Consider the following 20,944-nt stretch of genomic DNA (forward strand, 5'->3'; position numbering starts at 1 on the left):
AGCCAGTTTTAGCACAATGGGACGGCGTCCCAGGTTGCTAGACGGCGTCCCATTATAAAGGTTGGGACGGCGTCCCGTGATGCTGGACGGCGTCCTGATCTTCTCCCAGGCCCTGTTTGCTGAATTTCTCAATTGCACGAACCAAAACACAAACCAACACATTTTACAAACCGCAAACAATTAGAACATGTATTTTATATCATCGGAAAGCTCTTTCGACAAGGAATGCAACTAAGCACTTTTCATCAAGCAAAAACATCATATACTATAACCGAAATCCCGTCAAGCGATCAATAGAGGTTTATTTTCAAGTTTCAAGTTTATCAATTTTAATTTAAGTTTCGAGAATCCAATTTATACATATGATATGCCGTTTTGAAGGTAATTAAGCATACAACACAACCTAACACTTACAACTAACATTCCATGTCATTTAAATCATTAAAAGTCCATTTTAAGTTCATGAAACCTTAATCTAAATTCACCAATTTTCATAATCAAGTTTAGGAGGTTTCATTAATCAAACTATACCTCATAATGAAGCTAGTAACACTAGAAACACAATTAAAACATGATCTTTTAACATCTAACAACATATGATCATCCAAAATTCAAGAACAACACACCAAAATTCAAGTTCATGCTAGTTACACTAAAACAACGAGATCGAGCATACAAATTATATACACGACATCACAATGAGCCATAGACACTAACTAACACCATTTCAAGTCAAAAACACGAATTTAGAGAAATCTAGAGTTTTAGAAATGTTACCCAAACGAGATGAAGTTGGTACCAAAATGAAGAGGATGAAGAGAGGATCACGAATATGTAATTTATTTGGTTGCTAGCTCCTTAATCCGGATTTAGATGATGAATGAATGAATTTGGATAATTGAGTGTGTGTTCTTGCTAGAGAGAAAGAGAGAGAGATGGAGGTGGAAATGAATGGGTGAAAGGGGTTGACCCTTTGACCTAGTCAAGGGTTTGATCCCTTGTCAAGTTTAGTCCCTCAACTTTCGCTCGGGTGCGGGAATTACCTAAACGAGATAATTCAAACGCGTATTAACGAGATGTGTTATAAACATATAACGGATCTTAAATAGTTAAATGGAAAAGTAAATGGAAAAAAGGCGGGATGTTACATTACCTACACCTTAAAAGAAATTTCGTCCCGAAATTTAAGTAGGCGTAGTAGTCGTTGTTTCTTCCTCGAGATCTTGCGTTTCCGAATTCACGAATAGATGAGGATACTTCCTTTGCATTTGATCTTGTCTTTCCCAAGTAAACTCGGGTCCCCTTTTGGCGTTCCAACGGACTTTAACAATCGGGATTCGGCTTTGTTTCAATGTCTTGACGGAGGTGTCCACAATTTCAACCGGTTCCTCCACAAAATGAAGCTTGTCATCAATAGTAAGTTCCTCAAGAGGGATGACGATATCGGGTTCGGCAAGACACTTTTTCAAGTTAGATACATGGAAAGTAGGATGAACGGAACTCAGTTGGGGCGGAAGGTCTAAACGATAAGCAACGGTTCCAATACGCTCCAAGATTTCGAAAGGACCAATATACCGCGGATTTAGCTTCCCGCGTTTCCCAAAACGGATTACACCCTTCCAAGGTGCGACTTTTAACATTACTCGGTCACCGACTTGAAATTCAAGATCGTTGCGTCGTTTGTCGGTATAGCTCTTTTGACGACTTCGGGCCGTCCTAAGCCTATCTCGAATTTGAACGATTTTCTCTGTGGTTTCGTGAATGAGTTCGGGTCCGGTGATTTGCACGTCGCCTACCTCGGCCCAACAAAGAGGTGAACGACATTTGCGGCCATATAGTGCTTCAAAAGGTGCGGCTTTAATACTCGCGTGATAACTATTGTTGTAAGAGAACTCGGCGAGAGGTAAGTGCTTGTCCCAAGCTTTTCCGAAATCAACCACGCAAGCCCGTAACATGTCCTCTAAGGTTTGAATCGTACGTTCGCTTTGTCCGTCGGTTTGAGGATGATATGCGGTGCTCATGTCTAAACGCGTTCCCAACGCTTCTTGCAATGTACGCCAAAATCTAGAAACGAAACGGCCATCTCGGTCGGAGATAATCGATAAAGGTACACCGTGTCGGGCTACGATCTCCTTAATGTAAAGTTGTGCAAGTTTCTCCATTTTGTCCGTTTCCTTCATGGCAAGGAAGTGTGCGGATTTGGTGAGACGGTCAACAATAACCCAAATGGTATCATAACCGCCCGTCGTTTTTGGTAGCTTGGTGATAAAATCCATCGTTATCCTTTCCCACTTCCATTGCGGGATCTCGGGTTGTTGAAGTAGTCCGGACGGTCTTTGGTGTTCGGCTTTGACTTTGGAACATGTCAAACACTTGGAAACATAAGTAGCTACGTCCCTTTTGATGTTCGGCCACCAATATAGCTGTTTAAGGTCGTGGTACATCTTATTGGCACCGGGGTGAATCGAGTATCGTGACTTATGGGCTTCATCTAAAATAAGGCTTCGTAGATCCCCATAACTAGGCACCCAAATTCTCCCGGCGAAATATCGGAGTCCGGTTTCTTTAACTTCGAATCGAGAGGTGAGGACGTTCAAGTGTTCGAGAGAGACGTTTTCATCCTTGAGAGCCTCATCTTGGGCTACCCGAATTTGGCTATTAAGGTTGGTGTGAATGGTGATGTTTAAAGCTCGGACACGGAGAGGCACCACTCTTTCTTTTCGACTTAAGGCATCGGCTACTACATTTGCCTTCCCGGGATGGTAACGAAGCTCGCAATCGTAATCGTTTAAGGTTTCAATCCACCTTCGTTGTCTCATGTTTAGTTGCTTTTGATCGAAAATGTGTTGGAGACTTTTGTGATCGGTGAAGATAGTACTCTTGGTTCCATAAAGATAGTGTCTCCACATTTTAAGTGCAAAGACAACGGCTCCGAGTTCGAGATCATGTGTCGTATAGTTTCGTTCATGAATTTTGAGTTGTCGAGAAGCATAAGCAATGACTTTCGTTCGTTGCATCAATACACACCCAAAACCATGTTTTGAGGCATCGCAATATACAACAAAGTCATCATTGCCTTCGGGAAGTGACAAGATAGGAGCGGTGGTTAGCTTCGTTTTCAAGAATTGGAATGCGGATTCATGTTCGGTCGCCCAAATGAATTTCTTTCCCTTGTGAGTCAATGCGGTTAGAGGACGTGCAACCAAAGAGAAATTCTCGATGAATCTACGATAGTACCCGGCGAGACCCAAAAATTGACGAATGTGAGTAGGAGTAGTAGGAGTCTCCCATTTACTAATGGCTTCGATTTTCGTTGGATCGACTTTAATACCTTGGTCACTTACAACATGACCAAGAAATTGAACTTCCTTTAACCAAAATTCACACTTGGAGAATTTGGCATAGAGTTGTTCTTGTCTTAAAAGTTCAAGCACAAGTCGGAGATGTTGTTCGTGCTCTTCTTCATTTTTAGAATAGATCAATATGTCATCGATGAACACAATAACGAATTTATCGAGATACGGTTTGCACACGCGGTTCATAAGATCCATGAACACTGCCGGTGCGTTAGTGAGACCAAATGGCATGACAAGGAATTCATAACTACCATAACGAGTTCGGAAAGCGGTTTTGGAGACATCTTCCCCCTTAACCCTCAATTGATGATAACCCGAGCGGAGATCGATTTTCGAATATACACAAGACCCTTGTAGTTGATCAAAGAGGTCATCGATGCGAGGAAGAGGATATCGGTTCTTAACCGTCAATTTATTTAGTTCACGATAATCAATGCACATTCGTAGGGATCCGTCTTTCTTTTTAACAAACAAAATCGGAGCGCCCCAAGGTGAATGGCTAGGTTGGATAAAACCACGATCAAGTAGTTCTTGGATTTGACTTTGCAATTCTTGCATTTCGGATGGAGCGAGTCTATATGGTGCACGTGCCACGGGTGCGGCTCCCGGAATAAGATCGATTTGGAATTCTACCGGTCGATGAGGTGGAAGACCCGGCAATTCGTCGGGAAATACATCGGAAAAGTCACTAACAATTGGCACATCATCGATGTGCTTCTCATCGGACTCGACTTTCTTAACGTGAGCAAGGATCGCAAAACAACCCTTACGGAGTAGTTTTCTAACTTTAATACACGAAACGAGGTTGAGTCCGGTGCAACTCTTATCGCCATAGACGATCAAAGGTTCACCATTCTCGATAGGAATTCGGATTGCGTTAAGATCACAAAGAATGTGAGATTTCGTTTTGACTAACCAATTCATACCGATTATTACATCAAAGCTTCCTAGTTCCATGGGTATCAAGTCAATTTCAAATTCCTTACCCAAAATGTTTAACGCACACCCCCGGTAATATGTGTTGGCACTTAATAGTTTCCCGTTAGCCACTTCAATGGTATAAGTGGTATCTAATGGAAGAGGTGGAGTGCTAAAAGAATGAGTCAAAGTCTTGGATACAAAGCATTTATCGGCACCCGAATCGAATAAGCAAGAGACATAAGAATTGTTGAGAAGAAACGTACCCGTGACTAGTTCAGTGTCATCCCGGGCTTCCTCGGTGTTGATGTTGAAAGCTCGACCGCGCGTATTGGTGTTATCTTTCCTTTTCGGGCATGCATTTCTATAATGACCCGTTTGACCACATTCGTAACAAGTGCCCGTCTTTGGTGCATTGGGCCACTTTCGAGCAACGGGAGTGGCACTTTTACAATCGTTGGCCTTATGACCAACTCCTTGGCACCGGTGGCAAATTAACTTGCCACATTCACCAAAGTGATGTTTGTTGCATTTGTTGCAAAGAGGTAGATTTCCGGCATAACCCTTCTTGCCGTCGGAAGTGAAAGATTTCTTGGCAAAGTTGTTGTTGCTTGATTGGGAGGGTTCCCACTTTCTTTTGTTGCCGCCCGATTTATCCTCGGCCTTAGGTGCCGGAACTACGATTTCGTCAACCGTTTCAATTAATTGGCGAGCCATGTTCATAGCGGCTTGATGAGTAGTGGGTTTGGATGACATCACCCCTTGTTTGATGCTTTTTGGAAGACCGAGCATGTAGAGCTCAATCCTTTGAGATTCGGGGTTAACGAGATTAGGACACATCAAGGATAGTTCGGCGAAGCGTTGATTATAAGCTTTAAGATCGTTTCCGACCGCTTTCAAAGCTCTTAATTCTTCTTCAAGCTTTCGGGTTTCTTCGCGCGGAAAATATTCAACAATCATCTTTTCCTTTAGATCGGCCCAAGAGAGGGCATGAGCTTCATCGGTACCCACCGATTGAACATAGGTGTTCCACCATGTTAGAGCAATTCCGGAGAAAGTGTGAGTGGAGTATTTGACCTTGTCTTGGTCCCGACAACCGCTTATGCTAAAGACGGCTTCCGTTTGCTCAAACCATCGGGTGAGCACGACCGGTCCCCCGGTTCCATCAAAAGTGTGAGGTTTGCATCCCATGAAAGCTTTATAGGAGCATCCCTCGTTTGAGTTTCCGGCTCCATTGTTATTGTTGTTGTTGTTGTTGTTGTGGTTGTTATTATTATTGTTGTTGGATGAGTGACCGGCCATGGCCGCATCTACGGCGGTAGCTATCATCCGTTCGAGAGCTTGTTCGGGAGTTTCATTGCGACGTACACGACGAGGAGCCATTGTTCCTTCAAGACACAAGAATATCATTGATTAGTATTCTCAATAATACTAACCGTGATATAGAATAACGATAAAGAGAAGTTTTTCCTCGACTCGCCTTAAATTCTTTATGTCATCATGTCGGAACGTTCATATGAGTCACCGTAATATAATCCCGGAAATTATATTACCCTGATTCATATGTGCATTCGACATCATTTCATATAGTCAAGGTGGCGTGTCAATCAAATTAAACAACGTGAGATTAAGATGAACTAAGAGTAGATATGAGTAGAAGCGTTCGAGTATAAATGCACAAGTAGTCAAGTAATTCCTACTTCAAGTCTATATGCCGGTTGTAGTCTAGACTCACCAATGTACCCTATGACTCGGGGTCGACACCAATGAACTCTAAATCCCTACAACCAACGCTCTGATACCATCTGTAGCGACCCGACCAAATCATGTTTGACGGCGCCGTCTACTTAGGTCCCGTTACGTGGTCATAAGTCTTTAAGACAAAGTTTGACCAAAATATGTCGCCTTCATTTCAAAATAAAGATTGTTCCCAAAGTTTACAAGAATTGTTCAACCAATAGTTAAGTTACAACGTTATAATACGAATGAAATCTAGGCGACACGGTTTAAAGTAAAGTCAAAAGACGCTCCATGAAATGCACATCTACCCGACATCCAATGCAAGTATCAAATAATGAGCGGAAGCATATATCAAGTATCGTTCAAGGACCTGAGAAAAACATAGAAATCTGTCAACGAAAACGTTGGTGAAATCATAGGTTTAAGTAAGTAAGTACAAGTGAACCACAAGATTTGCATCAATGAATTAATAGTAATACATTCCAAAAGTTTGTTTCACGAGCACCCAATTATCAATGCTTAACATTTCCTTCCATTGAACCCCATCACTTAGTGCTAGAACATACACTGTTTCTCGAAAGTATATTTCATTCGTAAACGGTAGCGAACCGTTTGAATGAGGGTTTGTCAAACCCATATGGATCCATACAACATAAGTTCTCGCTTACACCCGGCAAGTGTAACTAATGATAATCGAATTGAGGATTTTGTTCTAAACTCGTATGTAGAATGTTTGTTTTCCTGTACTTGTGTTCACTTAGTAAAGAAATGTTTATGTTTTCTCATCCCAAATGTAAGTTCAAAAAGAGTAAAAGTGGGACTATGATCTCACCTTGAGTGCACGAGTAGTAAAGTACTTCGACAAGTAAACGTGTGCAAAGAACAATGCTAGTCTTGACCTAAACAATTAGGTCGTATCAATAACGGTAAACACGATAGGTCAAAGGTGTTCAATTAGTCCTATGGCTCGTTACGACTCAATAATGTAGCATGTGAGTCAAGTTGTCATGTTTCATGCAAGGTACAAGTATAAAAACATGTTAGAACGATTGCACAAATATTTGGTTAAGTTTGATTAAAAGTCAACTTGGTCGGGTCAAAGTCAACAGAAAAGTCAACGGGGTCGGGTTGGATATCCGACAATTTTTCTAAGTTATATAATCATATATGAGCATGTTGGCCAAGTTTCATGTTAATCGGAGGTCCGTAGCATAGCAAACATTTTCATGTCAAACGACCAAGTGAACAGCCAGTTTTAGCACAATGGGACGGCGTCCCAGGTTGCTAGACGGCGTCCCATTATAAAGGTTGGGACGGCGTCCCGTGATGCTGGACGGCGTCCTGATCTTCTCCCAGGCCCTGTTTGCTGAATTTCTCAATTGCACGAACCAAAACACAAACCAACACATTTTACAAACCGCAAACAATTAGAACATGTATTTTATATCATCGGAAAGCTCTTTCGACAAGGAATGCAACTAAGCACTTTTCATCAAGCAAAAACATCATATACTATAACCGAAATCCCGTCAAGCGATCAATAGAGGTTTATTTTCAAGTTTCAAGTTTATCAATTTTAATTTAAGTTTCGAGAATCCAATTTATACATATGATATGCCGTTTTGAAGGTAATTAAGCATACAACACAACCTAACACTTACAACTAACATTCCATGTCATTTAAATCATTAAAAGTCCATTTTAAGTTCATGAAACCTTAATCTAAATTCACCAATTTTCATAATCAAGTTTAGGAGGTTTCATTAATCAAACTATACCTCATAATGAAGCTAGTAACACTAGAAACACAATTAAAACATGATCTTTTAACATCTAACAACATATGATCATCCAAAATTCAAGAACAACACACCAAAATTCAAGTTCATGCTAGTTACACTAAAACAACGAGATCGAGCATACAAATTATATACACGACATCACAATGAGCCATAGACACTAACTAACACCATTTCAAGTCAAAAACACGAATTTAGAGAAATCTAGAGTTTTAGAAATGTTACCCAAACGAGATGAAGTTGGTACCAAAATGAAGAGGATGAAGAGAGGATCACGAATATGTAATTTATTTGGTTGCTAGCTCCTTAATCCGGATTTAGATGATGAATGAATGAATTTGGATAATTGAGTGTGTGTTCTTGCTAGAGAGAAAGAGAGAGAGATGGAGGTGGAAATGAATGGGTGAAAGGGGTTGACCCTTTGACCTAGTCAAGGGTTTGATCCCTTGTCAAGTTTAGTCCCTCAACTTTCGCTCGGGTGCGGGAATTACCTAAACGAGATAATTCAAACGCGTATTAACGAGATGTGTTATAAACATATAACGGATCTTAAATAGTTAAATGGAAAAGTAAATGGAAAAAAGGCGGGATGTTACAGTGTCTGTCCTTGTCGGTTTAATTTCATTATTAAGTAATACAATGACTTGGTCAAATGTATCGGGGACGTTACTCCCGATAGGCCTACCCCCAATAATTAAGCATGCCGCAGCAATTAAAAATATCACTGTAGGGACTTAGTCGGACATAGCCGGGTATAGCATAGTTTAACAGTTTGGTACTTGTGTCTAAAGTGTAAAAAGTAAAAACAGCATGTGTCTCACCCCAAGTAAAAGTAAGTAAGTTTGCTAGCAATAAAGAGGGGCTATGAATTCACCTTAGTAAGTAGAGAGAGTGTTATTCCTCGGAATAAAGAGTTGAACGAGTGAGCAGGAAAGTCAACCTATTGACATTTAAGAGTAGTTAAGTGTTTTGCCCATGTTTAAGTTTAAGTATGTGTTTAAGTATAGTTTGTTTTACTAAGTTTCTATTCCTAGTAAGTTACTATTTTTATAAAGTTTCCATTTTTAGAAAGTTTCTTATTTTACTAAGTTTCTATGACTAGAGAGTTTCTACTTTTATCAGTGTTTTCCATTTTAGGATACTTGCCGTATTAGATAAGCTTCCAATCACCCCTTTCCCTTTGAATGGCTAATTTAGATCTAGGAGCTTGAGCCATAGGACCCTTTAAATCGGAAATCCAAACCCTCTGCCTAGAATCTCATTGAAACCATTCGTCAAGAAAGTTCGAAGATCTATACATCTCTAATACATATCCCAAAATGTTTTTATGTTACAATATAAGTAGTAGGTTATAAGTGCTAGTAATAGTAATAGTGTATACATGTTATTTATTTTATTTTTAATTGCATATAATTTATAACATTATTTACATATTTCGGTAAAAATAATAACCGAAGTAAAAAGTAAAAAGTAAAAAGTGAAAAGTAAAAAAAATAAAAAGTAAGAAAAGAATACTTACTAGTAGTAATTCTTCAAAGAGAGAATGAGAGAAATTTTGGTGTGAGTTTGAATGAGAAATGAGGGGTATTTATACTTGAAAAAATTAGGTAAAAAGAATAAAATAATTAAAAGAAAAAGAAATATTTAATTCTTAATGGGATTTTAAAATTAAAAAGTATTAAATGTTAGGTCATGAGATAATGCACAAAATAAAATAATAAAAGTAGTTTTCCATTAAAATTTTTAATTAAAAAGTAATTTATTTATTTATTTATTTATTTATTTTTTATTTATTTTAAGGATTTTTTTATGTAAATAAACAAATTTATTTAATGTTTTTCCAAGAATATTTGTCAATAATATTTTTTTGTTTTTTTTTGTTTTATTTAATTAATAAATACAAATTTTGCATAAAAATAATAAATAATTCGGTATTTTGTATTTTTAATAATAATTATGATTTTAATTATTAAACTATAGTTTTAGTAAGTTTGTAAATATTATTACATTTATATATAATTAGATTTATTATATAGTTAAATATATAATACATTAACTAAATAATAAAAATGATACAAAGTTTATATACTTAGTTAAATTATGTCAAATTATATAAATTAATAATATATTATTTATTTAAGCGTACATTGTTGACTAAAAATTACTATTTGGTCAATATTTAATTGTATATAACAACCCTTAATACATATAGTCAGACATATAACCCTAGGGTTAATTCAGTAATTTAGAAGTCGAAAAGTGAGGGTTGTTACAGTACCTCCCCGTTAATAAAAACTTCGTCCCGAAGTTTTAGGTAGACTTCTCGGATGCATCAGCGGTTGAGAAGAGATGGGGATATTTCTGTTTCATTTGGTCTTCACGTTCCCAGGTATGTTCGGGGCCTTGCGTGTTTTCCAAAGGATAGAATATTGTTTTGTTTCAAGCGTTTAAGTCATACAAACCATAATCTCTATAGGTTCTTCTACGAAGTGCATTTTATCATTAATGCAGAGATCATTCAAAATGATGATGTTATGCAAGTCATTTCAGTAAATTGGATACATGAAATGTGTTATGAATAATATTGAGTTGATTTAAAACCTTGAGCATTTATGCTGCAATATTAGGCAGACAAAACATAGAGGAGTTCATGAAAATCATAGTCATGAAATTTGATAGAGATAGTCATTCTTTATAACAAGAAGGATGAATTAGAGTTTTATCGACATTAAATAATATGGATAAAGTAATTCGATTATAGAAAGAGTATAAACGAAGCTATCGTAAAAGAGTAAATGAGAAAATTAAATGTTTGCCTTAACTTTTGACGTAGTTACGATTGATTTCCGGATTTCAAGGAATTAAAGAAATCTTCGAAATCTTTATAAGATTTGATTTTCCAGTAATTACAGAAATTAGGATTTTCTTTAATTAAAGGCGGTGAATTGCCTCGATTGCTGTGTCTGGAATTTTTGATATAAATTAGCTTCTTCCATTTCATTATCTTCACCACTTATATACTTTCTTTCTTAATTCATACTTCCAAAAGTTTTGCTAATATGCTCAATCCAGTTCTTGTCTTTGACATTATATTGGTTATCGCCACAATCATCCTTCTTTTCCAACTCCCACCAGAGGAGTCTGTTTACTTCTACTATGCTCTAGAATTTATTGTGTTTTTAGTTCTTCCGTGTCTTTATATTGCTATACGCATTGATACACACGGTTTGTAATTTCAGTGTTGTTATCGGGATTTATATTTTCCCTTATATGGCGAAGCTTCATGCTTTTGTAAAGCAAGTAACGGTCCAGAATTCGTAGGTATGAAGTTTCGAATGATCATGATATTCAAAGCAGAAGGAAAGGTAATAGCACGATTTGATTTGTCATATTACCAGAATATCCGGAAAAGACCGAATTATCAAGAAAATATTTTCTTGATATGTTTAGAGTTTAAATAGATAAGAGTCGTGTAACATGGCAAATGATGATTATAAAGTCTATGAATCATCATCTTCCATTAAAAATTTAGCATGACTTACTGTAATATAATCACGTTGGCCTGACGTCATTATATTATACTAACTCATGCTTCAATTCCCAACACTACTTCAAATCATTCATAATTTAAACTTGAACTTTACAGAATATAGAAACTAAAACAGTTTCCTTTATGATGTGATAAAGATATCGCAAAGAGATAATTAATTGCTGACAAGAATCGTTATAAAGATATCTTCAGAAATATAGTGGATATTTATAACGAAACATACAGTGATATCTCAGAATTTCTAAGTTCCAATGACGAGGAAAATTCTTTTGTTTCCTCTGCATTTAATGCTACCATATCTGAATCATTGGTTATCAATCCGAGATGGTTTCAAGAAATTTTATTTTTTTTAGATGATTAAACGCTGATTGTAATCGTCAACGGATCTAATGGTTAACGAATAGGCGTTGTTGATGATAATTTTGGTGGTTTGATGTGATAATTCATCATAGAATACGAATGAATATAATTCATGAATGTGGTGATCTTTAGGAAGATAACACCTGCTAAAGCTTTACTTGAATTCTGGTATGTTAATTTCAGAATGTGTAATTAAATTTGTTTGAAAATGATTGTGTATCACAGTGAAGGCAGTGAGTATAATTAATGATTTATGAATCGAAATTGAAGAATGTACAGTGTATTTATGTGAGATGTAAATATTTCTCGGGTATTACCTACCCGTTAAAATATTTTCACAATTAACAGTTTTTACAATCTTTATGAAGATATACGTTCATATATGTATTCTTCAGATATAATCATGGATTTAATGAGTTAATATATATTAAACTCATTTGATTTGCGGTTTGGAACGAGAGTAAATAATCTCCAAAATCTTAGAGATTTCATAATTGTTGCGAAATATTTCGCTAATGAAGTTACGAATCAATACATTCATCGTTATACTTGATTTATTATGAAATGGAGTTTATTGTGCTGAAGCAGTGATTAACAATTGTTAAGTCATTAGCGAAGGGTGTACATCATAGCATATTAGTAATATGAATTAACCAAGTAGTATATACTAGTTGAGATTCTCACGTAATTGCTTAGTACGACAAGATTTATTATTGTTCCAAATCATATATATATATAAGGTATACATATATAATTCTTCACGAAGAATGAGTCAATACATCTTAACTCTTTATTGCAAATATTCCTTGGTATCTATGGGGCGTATCATGTTGATGTTTGAGGTACTGAGTGTGTTGTTGAGGCGGGGGATGCGAATGTTGTTGTTGATGAAGCTGATGCTGTTAGTGGTGATGTTGATGGTACTGGTGGTGATGCTGGTTATGCTGCTGGTGCTGCTGCTGGTGTTCATAGGTTTCGCACCAGATTTTCCAGAGCCACTACTAGAGCGCGAAGCTCGTTGACTTCTTCTATTATTTCGGGATGATTGGTGGTTGGAACAAGGGGGTGAATAAGATCTAGAATCTTCGATATTATATATTCGTGACGGGATACCCTGGAAAGAAGAGAGAAAATGGTGTTTCGGACTGGTTCGCCGGTAAGCACTTCAGGTTCTTCGCCAAGAGGTGAATTCGGTTGGTGGAAGGGATCACCTTCTTCTTGTCTCCATTGATTGAGTCGGCTACGAACCCATCCCCAATTCATCCAGAATAGATGATGGCTGATTGGTTTGTTTGTTCCGGTTACGCTGCCGTGGGAGCTTGAAGAGTTTGAGAAATTCATATTATATGTTTGGAATAGGGTTTGATATGAAATGGGTATTGAATACCGAATGATATATTCGTCTCCTTGAATACGTATTTATAGCAAAAAGATTTCCGTAATTTACAGAAGAAATTTAGGATAAGTGGTAGACAAAGTTTATAGACATGATAATATATGATAAGATATGATGTGTCATCCATTTATGTAATAATGGTGGTATGACGTGTTGAGATTTGTAACCAGATATTGATTAAAGAATTTCAATTCGTATACTGTGATAACCCAATAATATTTTCCAGTTCGCAAACCGATGCATAAAGGCATAAGATACGTGAGTGTTTGAAGTAGTAGCAGGAGCTTGTGGACGAACCGTTATCTTCAATAACATATAGAAGTTTGATAAACTTGATAGGTCATAAGTTTGAAAAAAAAAAAATTAAGTGGAATAAAGATGAATATGATATAAACGAAACACTTTATTTTATTAAGAACAAGGCTTTAAACAAGCCTTCTTATTACACGATTCGGGGATAGAAATAGTTGAAGACCTAGCCTTTGCATAGATAGAAAATAACTAGGAAATATTAAGATTGAAGTAGTCTTCATATTTCTTCTTCTCGTCCTCAACCTCCTTCATAAACTTCTCAAACTTGTCGTTCTTCTCCTTTTGTTCCTTATAAAGATACTCGATGTTATCATAAAGATTAGAAACATCATTGTTGATTACATGGTACTTGTGGTCCCTCATAGAAAGTTGATTATTCACGCGGTTTTCCTCCATCTTCAATCTAAAGTCAACATCTTCTCTTAGGTAGGAGAGATATTGCTTCCCCCATCGGGTATTTCTATCACCTTCATACTTCACCAACTTTATCTCTTTCTTTAGTTCAGCATTTTCCTCCATGAGCTTCTTGATTGCTAGGTCTTTTTCCATCATTTGAACATCGATCCTTCCAATATGGCAAATTAGGTCATCGGTAGTTTTTCGCAGATTCATGAGCTCGTACTTGGCATCAACTTCATCGTAGGAAGGAGATCGGGATCTTTTCTTTGACGGCCCAGTTTCTTCAAGACATTTCCTCTTGTCTTTATTCCTCGGGGTTGGATAGTATTCAGGAGACCCATGTAACTTTAGAGTAGTATTTGGGCTATAATTTGGTGAGGGAGGACCACCAAAGCCATAAGGTGGACTTTGGACTGGTCTTTCTGTGGAAGACCTTTCAGTATCTTTTTCGGTTGGCTTGAAAAGATTCATTTTGGTCGTTTGATGATAATTAGACATCCTAACATTATTAAGGAGATTTTGATCAGTTTTAGGATAGGATTGTAAGGCATATGTTTTAAGATTACAAGGCAATCCTAAGTGCTTTAAAGTCTAAGGCAGGAAAGGTTATAGTTTCCTAGATTGCTAAGGCACCCTAGCTAACAAGTAAGGCACACATAAAAATGCAATCCTGGTTCTCTATAACAGCCTGGTTATGCTCTGATATCAATCTGTAACGTCCTCCCAATAGGTTCTGGAAGGAACGTCACTAATATCAAAACATACCATCATATTATAATAAACGAGAACAATACTAAATGATGAATTTAACTTTAATGAGTATGCAGCGGAAAATGAAATATCGTTACAATGACAGGAATAACAATATCGTAAATGTTCACATGCAGAAGTAATAAATGCGATATCTCTTGATCCTATGTCCAAGTAGCATCACATAAGCAGTAAGTATAAGAGCTTGAATCAAACAGTACCTGAGACAAAACATGCTAAAGTGTCAACCAAAAAGGTTGAGTGAAGTTCATAGGTTTAACAAAAAGTTTGTCGTTGTTTTAGACCACAAGATTTAGTTTGTAAAGTTGATCTCCCGCAGGATCAAAAAGTTATGCCAATGCGTGATATTTAGACTAAACGTTCAAGTTTGCCCCATGACAAGTTGTGTCTGTCCTTGTCGGTTTAATTTCATTATTAAGTAATACAATGACTTGGTCAAATGTATCGGGGACGTTACTCCCGATAGGCCTACCCCCAATAATTAAGCATGCCGCAGCAATTAAAAATATCACTGTAGGGACTTAGTCGGACATAGCCGGGTATAGCATAGTTTAACAGTTTGGTACTTGTGTCTAAAGTGTAAAAAGTAAAAACAGCATGTGTCTCACCCCAAGTAAAAGTAAGTAAGTTTGCTAGCAATAAAGAGGGGCTATGAATTCACCTTAAGAGTTGAACGAGTGAGCAGGAAAGTCAACCTATTGACATTTAAGAGTAGTTAAGTGTTTTGCCCATGTTTAAGTTTAAGTATGTGTTTAAGTATAGTTTGTTTTACTAAGTTTCTATTCCTAGTAAGTTACTATTTTTATAAAGTTTCCATTTTTAGAAAGTTTCTTATTTTAATAAGTTTCTATGACTAGAGAGTTTCTACTTTTATCAGTGTTTTCCATTTTAGGATACTTGCCGTATTAGATAAGCTTCCAATCACCCCTTTCCCTTCGAATGGCTAATTTAGATCTAGGGGCTTGAGCCATAGGACCCTTTAAATCGGAAATCCAAACCCTCTGCCTAGAATCTCATAGAAACCATTCGTCAAGAAAGTTCGAAGATCTATACATCTCTAATACATATCCCAAAATGTTTTTATGTTACAATATAAGTAGTAGGTTATAGGTGCTAGTAATAGTAATAGTGTATACATGTTATTTATTTTATTTTTAATTGCATATAATTTATAACATTATTTACATATTTCGGTAAAAATAATAACCGAAGTAAAAAGTAAAAAGTAAAAAGTAAAAAGTGAAAAGTAAAAAAAATAAAAAGTAAGAAAAGAATACTTACTAGTAGTAATTCTTCAAAGAGAGAATGAGAGAAATTTTGGTGTGAGTTTGAATGAGAAATGAGGGGTATTTATACTTAAAAAAATTAGGTAAAAAGAATAAAATAATTAAAAGACAAAGAAATATTTAATTCTTAATGGGATTTTAAAATTAAAAAGTATTAAATGTTAGGTCATGAGATAATGCACAAAATAAAATAATAAAAGTAGTTTTTCCATTAAAATTTTTAATTAAAAAGTAATTTATTTATTTATTTATTTATTTATTTATTTTTTATTTATTTTAAGGATTTTTTTTATGTAAATAAACAAATTTATTTAATGTTTTTCCAAGAATATTTGTCAATAATTTTTTTTTGTTTTTTTTTTTGTTTTATTTAATTAATAAATACAAATTTTGCATAAAAATAATAAATAATTCAGTATTTTGTATTTTTAATAATAATTATGATTTTAATTATTAAACTATAGTTTTAGTAAGTTTTGTAAATATTATTACATTTATATATAATTAGATTTATTATATAGTTAAATATATAATACATTAACTAAATAATAAAAGTGATACAAAGTTTATATACTTAGTTAAATTATGTCAAATTATATAAATTAATAATATATTATTTATTTAAGCGTACATTGTTGACTAAAAATTACTATTTGGTCAATATTTAATTGTATATAACAACTCTTAATACATATAGTCAGACATATAACCCTAGGGTTAATTCAGTAATTTAGAAGTCGAAAAGTGAGGGTTGTTACACGTAAACTCTACACCCTAAATGTACACCCTAAACCTAAACCTTAACCTAAAACCCAAACTCAAAACCCTAACCTTAAACCCTGGAATATAAACCATAAACCCTAGAATCTAAACCCTAAACCCTAAATCTAAACTCAAAACCCTAAACCCTAAATCTAAACCCAAAACCCTATACCCTAGAATCTAAATCCTAAACCTTAAACCCTAAATCTAAACCCAAAAACCCTAAAGCTAAACTCTAAACCCTAAACCCTAACCTAAACCCTAAAAATTAAATCTAAACTGTAAACCTAAACTCTAATCCCTACACCCTAAATCTAAACCATGAACCCTAACCTGAACCCTAAAACTCCAAACCTTAAGCCCTAAAATATAAACCCTAAACCTAGAGTCAATTTACAGTTTTGATATAACGTATATAATAACAAACAACTTTGGTTAGTAGTTATTAAGCATTCTTGTTTGTAATTGGTGGTTGAGTGTGTTGTTGGAAGATTGATGGGAAATTGGTAGAAGAGCCAATGTGTAGTGTGCTTGCTACAAATGTTAGTTGTATTAGTTTTATGTTAGTATAATAATAATAAAATAAATAAATATATAAATAACTAATAAAAAATAAATAAAAAGAATTAAATCATAGTTAAAAATATAGTTTTGAAAGGATTGGATTTAAATACTAAAGCCAACGAATTAACGACAGGTTTATATATTTTTTTGTGGACGTGAGGTAACAGTAACTATTAATTGTGTTTGACATGATCTGTGTGAAATATCTATTTGATAGTGTCTTTTTATATGATACGTTTTATGCCAACAAACATTGCAAAACTTTAGACAGTGATAAAATAAAGTGTTCGACCTGTTATACATGTAGTAGGAGTACAGTTGGCTGCGATAAGTAACATTGTTTTAGCAATATACTTTGAAATTTTGGGTGAGTAAAGGGTTTTTCTCCTGTGTGTGGCTGCATATAAGACATGGTACAAATTTGTGTCAATCTAGCCCCATCTTTTTAGATCCATACAATAACTATCTAGTTCGACCCATTATCCAACCACCCATTTCACCAATCTCTATACCTTGGTCTGAAGTATAGTTACTATGTAAATTTAGGAAGAATTTAAGAGTCTTTGTCCATCAAGATTATTAATGGCGTCATTAAGTTCACTTTAAGTTGACACAGTTACCCTAAATCTTTTTCTATTAAAAATTTGTTGGGAGAAGGGGAACTGCTTTAAACAGTTCTTCTCCAAACGGATACATGAATCACAAATAAAGCATATCTGACAATCAGCAACGTCATCCAAGCCGCTAATTAGAGCAATACGATACAGAAAACAAACGTGTACCTCGTAAGAAATAAGAAAAAAGATGTCACTAAATACCAAAATAGATCAAAATGAAAATTTAAATAATGACATGTGTAATATCCTTCATTAATCATCTTGAGCCAATAACACAATAAATTCATCAGAATCATCGGCATTATACACAAAATATAATCCTTAGCTGGGAAAAGCATTATATCATAGTGAAGAATGCCCAAGGATGTTACTTTAAATTATATAGCTTATATAATCTCACATAGAACTTCTCTTGGCAATTAGCAGGCAAAGGAAGGAGTAGAAAATCCTAATCGTGAAATGTCGTATATCTTGACAGTCGTTAGGAACCTATTCTTCGGGATTCAGACCTTCTCTCTCTTTCGAGTTCATACGGTGGCCTACTATCCAGTAGCGGAACTTGAATTATAGTACCGGGGGGACGAGATCGTCAATTCATAATTCATAGAATATAAAGAAGCATAAAACTTTGAAATGATAAACGTAAAAGGTGTACTTTATATATCAAAATAGCATCATTGATGTACTTTAAATATCAAATAACATCATCATCGGTTAGCACCTAGTAATAAGCAATTCAAAATAAATACTTCGTATAAAACAACCAATTAACGAACAATGCACAACAATCAAAATTCAGTTCAACGATCTTTATGGTCTTTAAATTCATTGACTATATCTCCTAAATCAAATCTTTTGGCAATATCTTTTTCTTTGTAAACCACCAAATCTCAAAGAAAAAAAAAAGTATGTTACCATAATTTTCCTAAGAAGCTCTCAACCGCTTCAAAGTATTTCCTTTAATTAAATAGCTAACTATTTTAATTAGAAGTAAATGAAAACAAAAAATTTATCCAGCTGCCCAACCAACTAAAGTTATCGAAATTTTCACAAGCGAACCATAAAAACCAGAGCAATTGTATAGAATCAACAAAAGTAATCCGGATATATAAACTAAGTACCTAATTGCAGATAAAATTCTCTTTGGTACATAGATAACAAAGAGTGTGTAGGTTTCGTTCTCTATTTAAGCTATATAATACATATGTGTATTTGGTCTATATAATACATATGAGTATCATATGACAATTTGTATAACATATGTAGCAAACTGTATTCAGGCTATATATAATATCTATGCGTATTTTGCATTGTAGAAGCAAATAATGAAATTCGGCTAAGAGACAAATGATTTTCGTTCCGAAATTACATAACTAAAAAGAATTGGTTTACACAAAATAATATAAACATTTCAGTTAGCTTTGCATTAATGAGGGAAAGCAATAATTAGACTGATTTAGTTTTAATCGTAGGTGCAGAAATTTTATTAGTGGGATATTTAGCGGACTGCGTGAATAACATTTTTTTGTTGATATGTGGAAGAAATTGTGCCCTGTAGTTATCGGAGGAACAACCTGTGTGTATTCTAGTGGTGTCTTTGTCGTTTTGATGACTACGGTTAGTTCTGTGAAAAATTACAATCGGAGTGAAATAAGTTATAACAATCACCATGAACGTGAATTGAGCCCCCAGCCACCCGAACCATTATTTACATTATTTTTCATTCCGCAGCCACATAAGGTAAATGTTGTTGTTCATGTATACATCAATAGAATGTTGGTGTTTTATTAGTTACCTGATTATGCAGTACCAGTTATGATCAAAAGGGTCGGCTACTTTGATGATTCAACGCCTTGTATCCTTGTTCACCCCTGGCATCATTATACAACAATATCATATCATAGTGAATTAATAAGGATAATAAGTGTACAAAACTCATGCCCATTCATCTATAAATTCGAGTAGCATACTAAGATTTATACCAATGTAAAATGGATTTATGTAATCATTGATTCATTAATGTAATTATAAACATTTGGTTTAAAAAATTAAACCAACTGAGGTTGGAAATATAAGCTGACATTTGTGATTTTATCGAGAATGGTTAAAAGGTGAAGTCATTGACTTCGATTCGAGTCCTCTGACCACCTCTTTAAGATACAAAAGTCATATGAAATACAACTAATATATAAATTTCTTCAACTGATCAATCGATTTAAAATGCTCAAGTACGATGATACTCGATGAAACCTGTAACTAGAGAACAATTACTGAAAGAACATACCTAATTTTGTAGTGTTTGTTGTATTCATGTGTTATCACTATCACAAGAGCAGACTAGGGATTTATAGATACAGGAAGAATAACCCTATAAGTTTCTGGGGACTAAACATTAAATGCTCAACCACTACCAACCAACTAACTGTATTCAACACTCCCCCTCAAGCTGGAGCATAGATATTGATCATGCCCAGCTTGCCACAAAACTGACGGATACTATTCCCAGGTAATGCTTTTGTGAGGATATCGGCTAACTGTTCATTACTTTTGACATGAGGTAATCTGATAATCCCTTCTTCTAACTTTTCTCGAGTGAAATGACAGTCAACTTCTATATGTTTGGTTCTTTCATGAAAGACAGGGTTGCTTGCGATCTGAATGGCTGCTTTGTTATCACACCACAAGTTCATTGGCTCGGACTGAGCAAAGCCAATCTCGCCAAGAAGATTACGAACCCATATAAGTTCACAAGTGGTCTGTGCCATGGCTCGATACTCGGATTCCGCACTCGAACGAGATACCACATTTTGTTTCTTACTCTTCCAAGATACAAGATTTCCTCCAACAAAGACACAATAACCTGTTGTAGACCGTTTAGTTGCGAGATCACCATTATAATCAGCATCAGAAAAACCCTCGATGGTGTGATGACCGTGATTCTCGTATAAGTCACCACGACCCGGAGTACCTTTTAAGTACTTTAAAATATGAATGACAGCATCCCAATGTGAGGTTCTTGGAGATGATAAGAACTGACTAACAACACTCACGGGAAAGGCAATATCAGGACAAGTGAGGGTGAGATAATTCAACTTTCCGACAATTCTTCTATAC

Source organism: Rutidosis leptorrhynchoides, chromosome 10 (assembly GCF_046630445.1).
Source record: "Rutidosis leptorrhynchoides isolate AG116_Rl617_1_P2 chromosome 10, CSIRO_AGI_Rlap_v1, whole genome shotgun sequence".
NCBI classification, from domain to species: Eukaryota; Viridiplantae; Streptophyta; class Magnoliopsida; order Asterales; family Asteraceae; genus Rutidosis; species Rutidosis leptorrhynchoides.